General features: G+C 43.2%; 1 protein-coding gene across 4 annotated transcripts in view; it reads left to right on the plus strand.

Annotated features, from left to right (window-relative positions):
* Positions 1-13,855: 13,855 nt before the first annotated feature.
* Positions 13,856-14,796, plus strand: part of PPARD (peroxisome proliferator activated receptor delta) — a 77,116-nt gene continuing 76,175 nt past the window's right edge. For 2 of the 4 annotated variants that reach the window (XM_087438500.1, XM_087438501.1), the window contains exon 1: positions 13,874-13,979. The gene's annotated coding sequence lies outside the window, so the exon portion shown is untranslated. Of the gene's footprint in view, positions 13,980-14,796 lie in introns of all 4 variants that reach the window. The other 2 variants (XM_004424228.3, XM_087438502.1) reach the window with 2 other exon arrangements.

A 14,796-nucleotide genomic window follows, 5' to 3' on the forward strand; every position in this document is an offset into this window, starting at 1 on the left:
CTGGTGGCGTAGTGTTCAAGTTCGCGTGCTCCACTTCAGTGGCCCGGGGTTCACAGGCTTGAATGCCGGGCGCAGAGGCACGCACCGCTCATCAAGCCACGCTGTGGCAGCATCCCACATACAAAATAGAGGAAGATGGGCACAGATGTTAGCTCAGGGCCAATCTTCCTCACCAAAAAGGAAAAAAAAAAGTGTCATGAAACAAAGCTGCAAGTATAACTTGATACATATTTCAGGGATGGGGAGTGAGGTTCAAACTCTAAGTGCAGTAGGAATTCAGAAAAAAGGGAAGCATTGGGTAGGAGCTGGCATTTGAGATGGCCCTTAAAATTTTTAATAAATAAGAAAGGATAGTAGGAGAACATGGGGACAACACAAGTAGAAAGAAGCATAATACATTTATGGGCACAAGAAGTTTGGACTTTGGATATTGGATGAGAGGATCAATGGTCCTCTAATTGGAGTGGGGTATCTCTAGGGTACAAGTTTTAAGAAAATCAATTTGTAGATCCTCAATTTCCAAGTGTTCTCTATACTGTAGGAGATCAAGATTTGGTCACCCTGAAATCTATCTCTTTACCTTGATTGTTTTCTCTGAGGGACATTTGACCTCCCGCACTAACTGCCTAAAGAATTTGACATGGTGGCTCCTTCCTGGAACAGATCTTCTATCATGATGGCTGTAAAGATAATGTAGGATAAATGTTACAATAGGAAAGGCACCAACAAGCCCATCTTATGGGAAGTTCTGTCTCTCTGGCCACATTCTCTGGATGGCCCTGCAAGGAGTTGCCAGACAAACATTTACATTTATAAGGGAAATCTCCATTTGTAAAGGTATCTCCCTCTCTGTTTTGGGAAGAGGGGGGGATGGCCTCATTTCTAGAAGCTTATCAATGTGGAAGGTGAGGCCTTAAATCTGCGTAATAACCTTACTCTTGTTTACTGTGCTTTAGTGGTAATCTCCTGTAACTGACTCCCCCCCCCCCACCCCCAGCAACATCCTCCTTTGTCATTGGCTGAACAGGGTATTTAAGACGAGAATTTCTGCTATTGTGTTGAGAAACGCAGTGTCCCTGCTTTCTCCCATGTATACATGTTATTAAACTTGGTATTATTTTCTCCTGCTAACCTGTCTTGTTAATTATTTGGCCAGCCATAAGAACCTTAAAGGAAAGGGCAGAGGGAGATTCTCCCTCTTATCCCGACAGTTTTGGCGTAGTCGCCAGGATCCACACTGGCTGGCAAGTTGCCTTCTCTGGCTGGAAGACCTGCCTTCTCCCTGGACTACTGCAGATGATGAGATACAGGAAGGCCTGACAAAAGCCGGCAAAAGGTGAGACTTCTGACCATGTCAGCCTCCTGGAATCTATATCTGCGGGGTCCGGCGGAAGGAAGTGGTGAGAATTTTTTCTCTTTCTAAATTTAGATTGGCAGGAGAAAATATTTGGGAAACTAGTTTCTTGTGCTTTTAGTGACTCTTGGTTTAAATTTGGTAGAGTACTCTTGGTTTTGATCTTGATCCTTTTTCCTCCCAGAGTAGTCTCTGTCTTGTTCTGTGTCCTGAGAAAACTTGGCTTTGTGACCAGTGAGAATATTCTCCTTGGTCTCCACCATACGGAAGGTGCATTTACCGGAGTGCCCCTTGGTGGCCAGTCGAGTAGACTGGGGTTCCGAACTGTCTCTTTGTCCGGCTGGGCCAAGCTCTCAGGGGAGTTTGTCATAAAGGGCCCAGTCCATAAGGGCTTTTGTCGTCTTAACCTTCTTTGCTTGTTAGTGCTGGAAAAATCCCATTCCAGTATCGCCTGCCCTGTGTCACAGATTAGCGGGTCTGTGACTGGAGGCATCCCACACTATTGTGGGAGACTGGAGACACCATTTTCACTACACCATCCTTACCGCCTGTGCAACGAAGGTTTTTACTTTCTCTGAATATCTTTGGGAGTGAATTCTGTGGATCATGGGGGCTACATCATCTTCGCCCTCACCAGGGACGCCTCTTGCGTCCACGGTAAAGATTTATTCTAAGCGTGGAAAGTTACCTCCAGGTCTTTCCTTAAAAAGGCTTATTGGATCAAGTCACTATTAAAATAAATGTACAAATGAAGATCCTACTTGTCAATGGCCAGACGACGAATCCTTTTGAATTGGAAAAACTTCTAAATTGGGGAAAAAAATTGTTTTGAGAGTTCTCACATAATTATTTATTTGGTACCTAAGAAAAGGCCAGAAAAAAGAAGGGAAAAATTTGAGTAGCCTTAAGACCTTGACTCAGGTTACAATTGAATTGAGAACATGTAAAAGTGTAAGTGTTGATAAGATTATAAAGGTTGGAATGTTTGCGCTAATTTTATATAAAGAGGTTACATCAACTTTGCCTGAGTATGTTTTAAAATGTCTGACTGGGAATGCTTCCCTTGTCCAAAATTAGAAGACCAAGACCTATTGATAAAAGTCTTAATGATAACTATGTTTAGAGGTATAAGAGGTGATGAAATTTACATGAAATTTTGTAGGAAAAAACTGATGTTATTTCTATTACAGAACTGGTTAACAAAAATAGTAATTTAAATGATGGCTAATTTTATCGGAAGTCTTATGAAGTCTTCTAGGCAATCTAAATAATTATTGGGAACAAGTAACTAAATAGTTGTGAAAAAGATAAATGTTGGGTGAACTTTAAATAATAATTATGTGTTATGGTGGTTACAGCTTCCAAACTCTTTTTGGTAACTTAAAACTTTAGAGTTTTGCTAAATTTTATGATAAAAATTCAATTGAGTATCTAGATCATTTCCAAATAACATAAGATATTAGACATTGATTGCTAAATGTACGTTTGTCTACTTTTGGCTTTTCATTACAGGAAAACTAAAAGGTGTTTTGGGTCTATTGGTAAACGTGTTTTATTAAAAGATTGTACTATAAAGTAACATATTTCTAGAAGTTATGAAGTGTTTATAAATTTTCCAAACCACAAGATACTAATGTAAAAGAAAGTTTATATTTGTTTACTTAGTTTTTACTTACAAATTAAGGCTTCTAATGGTTAAAATTTCTAATTAGTATATGTGATTGAAGTTACTAAAAATTAAGAAAAATATGTCTGTGTACAAGGAAAGTAAGATATATTTTAAAAAAATACAAAGACTGGAAATATTTTGTTTGATTAAGAAAGATAAATTTGTCTTCAAGTACTAGGACAGAAAAAAAAGACATGGGACAAATTCTGAATGTAAAAAGAAAGTTATAGGTTTGTGGAAGAGGAATTCTGGAAAAGGAGTTTTTGCATGGTCAAGTTGGCTAAGATTGAAATGAATTTAATTAAGTAAATGAGTTTTAATATCAGAAGTAAGCTCATACAAAATTATAATTTGGTCTTATTTCTCTTAAAAGGATAATTTTCTTGAACTTGATAAAGAGGTTATAAAAGATTTTTCTTTACCTTTGGGTAAGTCTACCTAAAAGACAGAAAAAAAAAAAAAAAAACTGTTAAAATAATTTCCTGTGTTCAAAAGACTGAGGTCTCTCTATTAAGGCTTTTTAGACTGTTAATGCTCTGTTTGCTTTGACTTTTTATATTTTTGACAAGCTCCCCAAAATTCATATCTTAAATAAAGTCTTTTTTTTACTTTTTTCTTCTTTGAGAATTTTCAAAGGGCCCTGGAACTTCTCAAAGAAATTTGATCTCTTCCTATAAGGAGAAAGATACTAAACTTATTAGGCTTATTCAGTATGTTAAATTACATGGAAAGCATTGTCAGACAAGTGATGATAAGTCTGCTTAGGTGCTATTATGTGGGCAAATGTTATTGATATAGGTGTTTTAAAATTGTATAACATTACTGAAATTCTGATCTGTCCTGGTTATCAGTCATAATTCTGGTTATTACTATTATTATTATTTTTTTTAATTTTATTTATTTTTCCCCCAAAGCCCCAGTAGATAGTTGTACGTCATAGCTGCACATCCTTCTAGTTGTATGTGGGGCGCGGCCTCAGCATGGCCAGAGAAGCGGTGCGTTGGTGCGCGCCCGGGATCCGAACCCAGGCCGCCAGCAGTGGAGCGCACGCACTTAACCACTAAGCCATGGTGCCGGCCCATCTGGTTATTATTATTTTAAAATGTTGTATGTCACAAAATTAACCAAATTTCCTTGTCAATTGCCATTTTGAGGTCTTGTTGTTTACAGACTTATTTCTTTGCACTAATGCTTTTGCAAAATATGTTTCATCTTCAGAGAAGTTCATGAAAAGGACTTTAACACTTACTCTAGAATACGAGTTTCTGACAAACTTTCTGATCATAGAAGTGAACTTGGTAAGAAATTACAGAAATCTGATGGAGAAACTGATGACTTCATGAAGCTGCTAACAAAAAGATTGGGATTGAGAATGGATTACACAGGACTAAATGAACTGAGAAGGATGATTATAATTTTTATGATTTTTCATTTAAAGTATTGCTGAATTTTTAATGTTTTGTTTTTTCAGATTTAAGGAAAACTTTTTCTCTTTTCTCTTGAGTTAGCTATGATTTATAGCAATTTAGTAAATGATACTTTTGTAAGCAAAATTGAAATATTTCTCTTTTTCTCTCTACCTGATCCCTCCAGAATTTAAAAACTCTTAGTGAGTGAGTATTGTTGTTTTCATGGCAATATAGTTATTTGCATAAGTTCAATAAGAATCTGTTCTCCTTATAACAGGACACAATTAGAAACACTGGTTATATTACCAAGGCTGTGACTGGAACATCATATTTGCGATATAACCATACAGCTTTTAAGGAATGAAGATTGGACTTGATGGAATAAAGCCACGTGGAAATATTGGCCTGGTACCTTATGTTCCAAGCAGCACTTACCAGGATAAGTAAAGAATGTCACTTCTCTGGCAGGTACAAGGAACCTCGAAATATTTTGGGGGAACCTCGGAAGAGAGGAATTCACCCAAATCTGTAGGTATTGCAGGCGAAGTCTGATGACAAAATCCTTGGCTTGGCTTTCCTGGCCTCGAGAGGCCTTTGAAGTTCAATCTGAGATTCCTTATAAAAAGTTCCAGCAAAACAGATTTAAAAGAGCCTATGTGATCATTGGCTATTCTTGCTGTACTTATGTAAATAATTGGGCCAACTCTATTGGAACTAGACTTATTTTGCAAACTAGTTAGTTTTAATTTGGCTATCTTAATAAAAATGAGGGTAATTTTAGAGAGAAAAATTATATTTCAGTAAAAACTATAGTATACATTTGCAGATATTAGATCCTAGTTTTGTTAATTGTCTTTTGAGGTTTTTGTTTTATATTTGTTTACTGGACTGGATCCTGATTTCTTCTAGTCTCCTGAAATATCTGGCTACAGATACCCAAACTAACGTTTTTGATTTTTTTTCCATCATTTTCATTTGGAATCGCTAAAAATTGAACCTGCCCTTTTTCCTGAAGCCTTACAAACTAAAGCTGATGGACTTGGTATAAACTTCAGAGATGACCTGACGACACCATCAGAGACATTTTAAACTGCAAGAGATGCTTTGACGCTGACATCTAAAACCTTAACTGGCTGTCCTCTAAACTCAAAAACTGCTTTACAACTTGCTCCAACCATTAACTTTGTTTTTCTTTCGTTTACACAGAAATGCTTCTATTAAATACTTGATTGCTTGCTTCCATAATATAGGCATCACCTTGAGAGCCCACCTGCATCACCACCTTCTGAAATGAACTTAATTGAACTGATCTATTATCAGGACTAAGGAATGTGTTCAGTGAGATGAAACAATCTACCAACTCAGCTTCTGGACTATGAAACTTCTTTAAGTTTCAAAAGGACTGTGAAACTTCTAGTTTCAAAGGCGGGACTGTGGGAGATCAAGATTTGGTCACCCTGAAATCTATCTCTTTACCTTGATTGTTTTCTCTGAGGGACATTTGACCTCCCCCACTAACTGCCTAAAGAATTTGACATGGTGGCTCCTTCCTGGAACAGATCTTCTATCATGATGGCTGTAAAGATAACGTAGGATAAATGTTACAATAGGAAAGGCACCAACAAGCCCATCTTATCAGAAGTTCTGTCTCTCTGGCCACATTCTCTGGATGGCCCTGCAAGGAGTTGCCAGACAAACATTTACATTTATAAGGGAAATCTCCATTTGTAAATGTATCTCCCTCTCTGTTTTGGGAAGGGGGGGATGGCCTCATTTCTAGAAGCTTATCAATGTGGAAGGTGAGGCCTTAAATCTGCTAATAACCTTACTCTTGTTTACTGTGCTTTAGTGGTAATCTCCTGTAACTGACTCACCCCCCCCAACATCCTCCTTTGTCATTGGCTGAACAGGGTATTTAAGACAAGACGAGAATTTCTGCTATTGTGTTGAGAAACGCAGTGTCCCTGCTTTTTCCCATGTATACATGTTATTAAACTTGGTATTATTTTCTCCTGCTAACCTGTCTTGTTAATTATTTGGCCAGCCATAAGAACCTTAAGGGAAAGGGCAGAGGGAGATTCTCCCTCTTCCCCCGATAATACCAAATCTGCTTTCCTCTTTCGCAATTTCTCCTTCCCTGCTTTCAGTAACAAGGCTCACCACTCACCATCCACCACCCTTCAATAGTGGACAACCCAGAGGGGTAAAACTCCTGGAACACTGTTGAAATGCTGGTGTAGGACTGTGGGTGCTGAGAAAGTGAATGGCTCAAAAGCTGGGCAACAAATTCTTTTTGTTTTCAAGTTAGAAGTTTTCCAAATCTTTGCTTTCAAAACCTGGAAGGACTTAAATCACATTGTCAGCTGAAAAAATCATTAACAATATTTTTTTATAATAGATCTCTGTGATTTTTTTTGGCAAACAACTCAGAATTGGATGCCATTGCTACTGTATATCAAAACTCTCAATTCTCATCTACTTACTTATGTGAAGAAGGTTTCTCAGCTTAAAAATGAAAAAATAGGACTAGAATTGACACTGAATGCTATCTCATTCTAGTGTCGGAAGAGAGGGAGAATCTCCCTCTGCCCTTTTCCTTAAGGTTCTTATGGCTGGCCAAATAATTAACAAGACAGGTTAGCAGGAGAAAATAATACCAAGTTTAATAACATGTATACATGGGAGAAAGCAGGGACACTGCGTTTCTCAACACAATAGCAGAAATTCTCGTCTTAAATACCCTGTTCAGCCAATGACAAAGGAGGATGTTGGGGGTGGGGGTGTCAGTTACAGGAGATTACCACTAAAGCACAGTAAACAAGAGGAAAGTTTATTATGCAGTTTTAAGGCCTCACCTTCCACATTGATAAGTTTCTAGAAATGAGGTCATCCCCCCTCTTCCCAATACAGAGAGGGAGATACCTTTACAAATGGAGACTTCTCTTGTAAATGATTGGCAGCTCCTCGCAGGGCCATCCAGAAAATGTGACCAGAGAGACAGAACTTCCGATAAGATGGGCTTGTTGGTGCCTTTTCTATTGTAACCTCTATCCTACATTATCTTTATAGCCATCATGATAATAACTCCTTCCTGAAACAGATCTTTTGTTTTAAATTCTTTAGGCAGTTTGGGAGGGGAAACTCAAATATTCTTCCTGAGTTCTCTGAGTCCTTCTTGTCTTCAGCTGGAAATAATCCGCATACCAGAGTGGTGCCTCCTGGGGTAGCTTGCCCTGAGCACCATCACTAGCAATAAGTGATATTCAACTACAAACATATGAACTACCTGGGGGAAAAAAGTAGCTCATCCATTTCATTAAGAAATACATTTCATGGGCCGGCCCCGTGGCTTGGTGGTTAAGTGCACGCGCTCCGATGCTGGTGGCCCAGGTTCGGATCCCGGGCGCGCACCGAGGCACCACTTCTCCGTCCATCCTGAGGCCGAATCCCACATACAGCGACTAGAAGGATGTGCAGCTATGACATACAACTATCTACTGGGGCTTTGGGGGGAAAAATAAATAAATAAAATCTTTAAAAAAAAAAAGAAATACATTTCCAATGTATTTTTTGTGTTTATGTATAATATTTATAAAAATCATAATATTCATGTTGTTTTGATCAATTGGATATTACTAATATTTGTAATGGCCACTCAAATCAGAAGAAAATGTCTCATTTAGAGCTTTATAGTTACATAACACAAAAATTTTTTATTTTTTATTTTTTTTTTTTATTTTTTTTTTTTTTATTTATTTATTTTTCCCCCAAAGCCCCAGTACATAGTTGTCTGTCATAGCTGCACATCTTTCTAGTTGCTGTATGTGGGACGCGGCCTCAGCATGGCTGGAGGAGTGGTGCCTCGGTGCACACCCGGGATCCGAACCCGGGCCGCCGGCAGCGGAGCGCACGCACTTAACCGCTAAGCCACGGGGCCGGCCCAACACAAAAATTTTTTAAATTTCAACTTATATATGTATTTTGGCTGCAGAGATGTATGATATGATGATCAATAAAAGACTTTCCAGCATATACGTTACATTAAGATTAGATTTTTGAGGGGAAAGGCGAATGGAAACACAAATACAAGGAGAAAAGAGAAAATGTAAAATGTTTGACTGCTAAAGAAGAGTTTGTTCATGTATTTTGTGTGTGTGTGTGTGAGGAAGATCAGCCCTGAGCTAACATCCATGCTAATCCTCCTCTTTTTGCTGAGGAAGACCCGCTCTGAGCTAACATCTATTGCCAATCCTCCCTTTTTTTTTTTTTCCCCTTTTTCTCCCCAAAGCCCCAGTAGGTAGTTGTACATCCTTCTAGTTGCTGTATGTGGGACGCGGCCTCATCATGGCCGGAGAAGCGGTGCGTTGGTGCGCGCCCAGATCCGAACCCGGGCCGCCAGCAGCGGAGCGCGCGCACTTAACTGCTAAGCCACGGGTCCGGCCCATGTTCATGTATTTTTTTTTTTTTATAATTTTATTTATTTTTTTTTTTCCCCCAAAGCCCCAGTAGATAGTTGTATGTCATAGTTGCACTTCCTTCTAGTTGCCGTATGTGGGACGCGGCCTCAGCATGGCCGGAGAAGCAGTGCGTCAGTGCGCGCCCGGGATCCGAACCTGGGTCTCCAGCAGCGGAGCGCGCTCACTTAACCGCTAAGCCATGGGGCTGGCCCTGTTCATGTATTTTTAAGATGAATGATGGTGAGCGTCAAATCACTCTGGGATTTAAGTCTTATTTGATACATTTAAAAGGGTAATATAGCAGTTTTATATTAAAATGTATTTATAAAAGAGTAGAAATTACATCCATCCTCTGCAACTAAGTTTTAAACTAATGATGAAAAGTATTAGATGTCACCTTAAAGATGTGCAAGGAGCTGTATAGTTCTTATATATTTTTTTAGGAGTAGGGGGCAAAAAATGAAGGACCTACTATGAAGGACCCGTACTAGAAAGGTAGAACGAGGCCTCATTAGAGACATTCTTGGAAGCTAGGTAGACTTTAGACTTGAAGTGGCAAGCCAACCAACCCCTAAGCCTGTTGCCTCACCTGTAATGGGGACCCGTAAATGGGGTCCATTTCAAGCTTTTATTTTTTTAATAATTTTTTTTTTAATTTATTTTTTCCCCCAAAACCCCAGTAGATAGTTGCATGTCATAGCTGCACATCCTTCCAGTCGCTGCATGTGGGAGGCGGCCTCAGCATGGCCGGAGAAGCGGTGCGTCCGTGCGCGCCCGGGATCCGGACCCCAGGCCGCCAGCAGCAGAGCGCGCGCACTTAACCGCTAAGCCATGGGGCCGGCCCCACTTCAAGCTTTTAAATGTTCCATGATGGGACACAGGGAGGCGCTGACGGTTGGGGTGTGCGATAGTGAAAGGAAGATCACCCTGATGCCTGGATGCAATGCACATTGAGACTGGCACGAGAAGCTGTCAGTCTTGGAGGACATTACTAGGGGGCAGGAGAAGATAGTTTCCAGTCTTTTAATACCAGGATTAGAAAGCAACCCCTCTGGGGGCCGGCCAGGTGGCGTAGTGGTTAAGTGCGCGGGCTCGGCATCCCCGGCCGGAGGGTTCGCAAGTCAGGTCCCGGGCGCGCACCTACGCCCTCCTGGTCAAGCCATGCTGTGGCAGCGTGCCATATAAAGTACAGGAAGATGGGCATGGATGTTAGCCCAGGGCCAATCTTCCTCAGCAAAAAGAGGAGGATTGGCAACAGATTTTAGCTCAGGGCTCATCTTCCTCACACACACACAAAAAGTAACTCCTCTGTCCTTTCCAACATCCTGAACAAAGACGAATGTATGCAATCTCCGATGCCCTCAGAGATACCCATAAACTCTGGGGGTCAAGTGGAAAGCACAGCCGTTGTGGTCCCAGGTCATCCGCCTGTGGATTGAAGCTGAGGAAGGCTGGGGAGGTGGGGCGACCGGCTGGTGGGCAAGAGGCTTGTCGCAAACTGTTGCCGGGATATGCAAGGAGCCTCCTCCTCAAGCACAACGTCTACCCAGGCAGAAGAGGAGTCAGCTGCAAGTTGCCTCTCAGGCTCCTGCCGTAGGTGAGACCTGGATGGAGGAGGCTGATTTCAGGAGGCTGAGCAGGTCGCCACCTGCTGGCGGGAGCCTGAAATGGCTGTGGAGGAAGTTGGAATCTAATTCAAAGTAGATCTAGCCTTACCCCACACTGTAAGTTATCGTTCAAGTTACACTGTAATTGGGCATCAGAGCAGGTTTGGGCAGCTGAGCTTGCTGGCTGCTTTGGCAAGGGTTGCAGAGTCTTGGCAGGGACCAACTTTTCCCACTTGGAGCTGTGCCTGTGGGCAAATCTGGTCAAAATGAAGATTGGGGGAAGCTGTATTAGTCTGGGTTTTTGATTCAAGTAACAGAAACTGATTTAAGTAAAAAAAAGAATTTATTGGGGCCGGCCTGATGGCATAGCGGTTAAGTTCGGGCACTCCGCTTCCGGGGCCTGCGGACTGCAGGTTCCGACCCCGGGCGCAAACCCACGCACCGCTTCTCAAGCCATGCTGTGGCAGCGTCCCATATACAGTAGAGGAATATGGGCACAGATGTTAGCCCAGGGCCAGTCTTCCTCAGCAAAAAGAGGAGGATTGGCAACAGACGTTAGTTCAGGGCTAATCTTCCTCCTCCTGCACCCCACTCCCAAAAAGGAATTTATTAATAGAGTATAGAGGAGTTGCTTAAATAATTGGGAGGACGAGAGAGCCAGCTTGGAGGCTGTATAGTCAGGAACGACACCCCAAATCAGGGCACACAACGGTTCTTATGAAGACACCCCAGCTGCCACCTCTGGGTATAGACGCTGCTGTTTCCATGGCTAATATCACCAGTGCTGGATGCTGCTCCTACAACTGCTGCTTCTTACAACCGGAAATCAGGTGGAGCTGCTGCTCTGTCACTTACCTGAATGAATTATGTGTGGTCCCTAGGGCTTCCTCTTCCCGGCATCTGATTGGTGGAGCCTGGTCATGTGGCTATGCTCTAGCTGCAAAGGAGGCCGGAAGCAAACGCCAGACATTTTCAGCCTCTACAGTGGAGGAAGAGTCTAAATTGGGAGATTCCCCAAATATAGGAAGGGGATTCCAAAGTTAGATGGCTCAAAGCAAGGAAAGCCTTGAAGGAGATGGATATACATAAAATGGCACATTCTGAAGCCAGCAATCTGGGTGGTAAAGGAAACCATAATCATTTTATGTGAGGAACTAGGGATGTTGTAGCTTGAAGAAGAAAAAATATAAGAGAATGGGGGGGTCAAACATCAGAAGGGCTTCTATATGGAAAACAATATCACTTAGTTTACCTCCAAGGGATAGACCTAAGACTATTGAATAGGAGCACCAGAGGATATAAATTTTTGTTCAATATAAGGAAGACTTTTCTTTTTTGTTCTTAAAAAACAAACCATATTTTCATTATGAAAAAAGTTCAGAATAAAAATATAGAAAGATAATTACTCACAGAACCACAACCCAAAGATATGTGCTTATAACATTAGTCAGTTTCCTTCCAGTTTTTAATGCTAAATGTTGTTTTCCAAATGGTATACATATCTATATATTCTATACATATCGTCAGATTCTGCTTTTTTCCAATGAATATCAGATCATAACATTTTTTCATATTTTCACCAACTCTTTGTAGGCATCGTTTTTAATGGCTGCATAATATTCCATCAGGAGCATACAGCATAATTTACCTAAACATTTCTCTGTTGTTGGACAGTTAGGTTATCTCCAGTTTTTTGTAGTTTTAAATAATAATGCAATGAGAAATGGAATTATGGGGTCTGAGCATTAAATATATTTATTAAATGTTATATTAAATATTATATATATCATTTTTAATATAAAAACGAAATGAAGTGAAATATGTAATATCCTAGTGCTCCCAGAATTTCTTTTAGGGAGGGAGCTGTCTTTATTAGGGGAAATAAGCCCCTTAGGGGAGAAAGTGAGTGCTTCAGGGCATGAGTGCTGGCAGGAACCCTAGCAATAAAGAGAAACAGTTAAGATGTCTCTTTCCGCCTGGAAAGCAAGAGGAATTTGTTTTTTCTCCAGAGAGAATGGGATAAAAGAAAGAACGGTGGGGCAGGGAGGAGAGGTAGTGATTTGGAAAAGGCCGGTCCCTAAGGAGTGAAGCGCCAATTAGAAAACTTCACTGGGGGGTGTGGAAAGGACTTTAAAGAATGTCTGATGTGTGAGTTTAAGCTGTTTGCAATGCATCATGTGACTCTGCCCATCATGTGATTATGACATCATCATAATGTCTTCTATATCCATGAATGTTTTGTGTGGGAAGAGGCGTGGGCAGTGCTCAGGAAGGGCTGAGTTTCATCTCTACATTTCCGAACTGTGGAACTGCAACAGCCCAGCCTGGCAGAATCAGGAGCCCAGAGGCAGAGATGTTTAGGAGAATAAAAATCCCCAGAAATCTTAGGGGAGGCTTTGACTTCCACAATCCATTCTTATTTCAATCTCAAAGGGCAAGGAGGTTGATGTCTGAATTACAAAAGTAATGCAAATTCATTTCAAGTAGTAGGAAAAAAAGAGCAGCAGAAAAAAAAATTCACTCTAGTTCTACCGTCCAGATATCTGAGGGCGTGGCCTGAGGAGTGGTATGCGCGCAAGAGGTGAGAAGTAATCTTTACTTTAAAGATGGTGGAAAGGAGGGAGTTACCCATTGATCATACACCTGTGAGTCAGGTTTTGTTCATCGCCAGATGACAAACCCAGCTGCTAAGTGCCTTTTTATGATATATCTGAAGGGACAGGTTGGAGTAACAGGTCCCTTCCAGGTCCTAACGACCTGGGTTAAGAAGCGAGAACAGAATTTTCTGCAAAAGTACGGAAGATGCTCCACTGGAGGATTGCACCATTTAGGTGGGCAATCGTATTAGATAAGTACATGGGAAGATAGGTAAGAAGTCCAGAACCATAAACTTCTAGTTGCAAAAGCCTCTTGAGGGAGGAAAGCTCTTTTATTAAAATTACAGGCAGCGCGGTCTCCTCCAGTGGAGTCTGGAGACCCGGGTTCTAGCCTCATCACTGCTTCTCAGTGCAAGTCACGCACCTTCTCTGGGACTGTTTCTTCACTGGAAGGATGAGGAGGCTCGATTAGATGACCTCTAAGTTCCCTTCTAGCTTTAAATTTCCTGTTGTGATACTTGCCAGACTTGTTTTACTGGCCCCAGCGCTCCCTCCCAGCTCCTCCGTCAGCCGCCGCGCCCGCATCCGGCACCAGAGGGCGCTGCAGGCGGGCCAAGGGCAGTGTGCGGTGGGCGGAGTGGCAGAATCAGGGGTCTCCAGGAGGCACGGTGATTGGCCGCGGCCGGGCGGAAAGGGGCGTGGAGGAGGTGGGGCGTGGTGCGCGGTGACGTCGCGCTGGCGGGGGCGGGGCCGGGGCTGGGCCGCGCAGCGTGTGACGCCGCGGCGGCCGCGGAGCTGGGATTAATGGGAAAAGTTTTGGCAGGAGCCGGAGGGTGCTGCGGAGCCTGCGGGACGGCGGAGGTGGCGCGGGAGGTGGCCAGGACAGGTCCGTCCGGGTCGGGGGAAGCGGGTAGGCGAGCAGCAGAGGGAAGCGGTGGGCCCGGGCTGAGGTGGCCACCAGGGCTGAGGCGCAAGGCCCGGCGGGGAGTGGGGTGGGGGAGAGGCAGGGGTCCGCGGACCGAGCCGCTGCCGCTTCCCGGCGCTCAGGTCGGAGCCGGTCAGCGCTCGTCCGTTGCTGTCCTGGTGCCCCGCCCCGCTGCCCCTGCGCCCCCGGCCGTTTGGACCCCCATCGCTGTTTGTCCTCCCCCAGGCGACTCTGTGCCCCCTCTTGGGCCTCGTGGCTCCATCATCTCCCACCTCTGTGTTCTGAGAGCCGGGTCTTAGGCTCGGGGTCCTCTCCCACTCCCCTTGCCTCTGACCTCTTCCTTCATCTCTTCTCTGGTGTCCCCAAATCCATTGCCCTGTCTACCCAGGGTCTCCTTGGGGATCTTCTCTGGCCCCCTCGTTATCCTTGTCTCCTGCCTTCGTCCTCCCATCCTTGCCATCTCAGTCTTTGCTGTCTTTTCCCATCCCTGTCCCCTCCTTCCCCCCCGTTGCCTGACCCCTCTCGGTATTACCGCTCCCCATCGTCTTCCTCGTAGTGGTATTAGGCTTTTTCAGCCCCTTGCCTGCAGTCCCTGTCTACCTCAGCCGCTCCTGTCCTGGCTCCTCCCGGAGGTCGTGTTTTTGCCCCTTCTTCTGATTTCCTTCTTATCAGCCCTATCCCCTGCATTCCTGTCACCCACCTCCCCTTCCCTCCCAGTTCCTTGCCTCTGCTTCAGGGAGAAGCATTAGCTCCACACGCTTCTCTGCTTTCCCTTGGC

This window comes from Ceratotherium simum, chromosome 13 (assembly GCF_057802395.1).
Source record: "Ceratotherium simum simum isolate JZ-2026a chromosome 13, ASM5780239v1, whole genome shotgun sequence".
Lineage (NCBI taxonomy): Eukaryota > Metazoa > Chordata > Mammalia > Perissodactyla > Rhinocerotidae > Ceratotherium > Ceratotherium simum.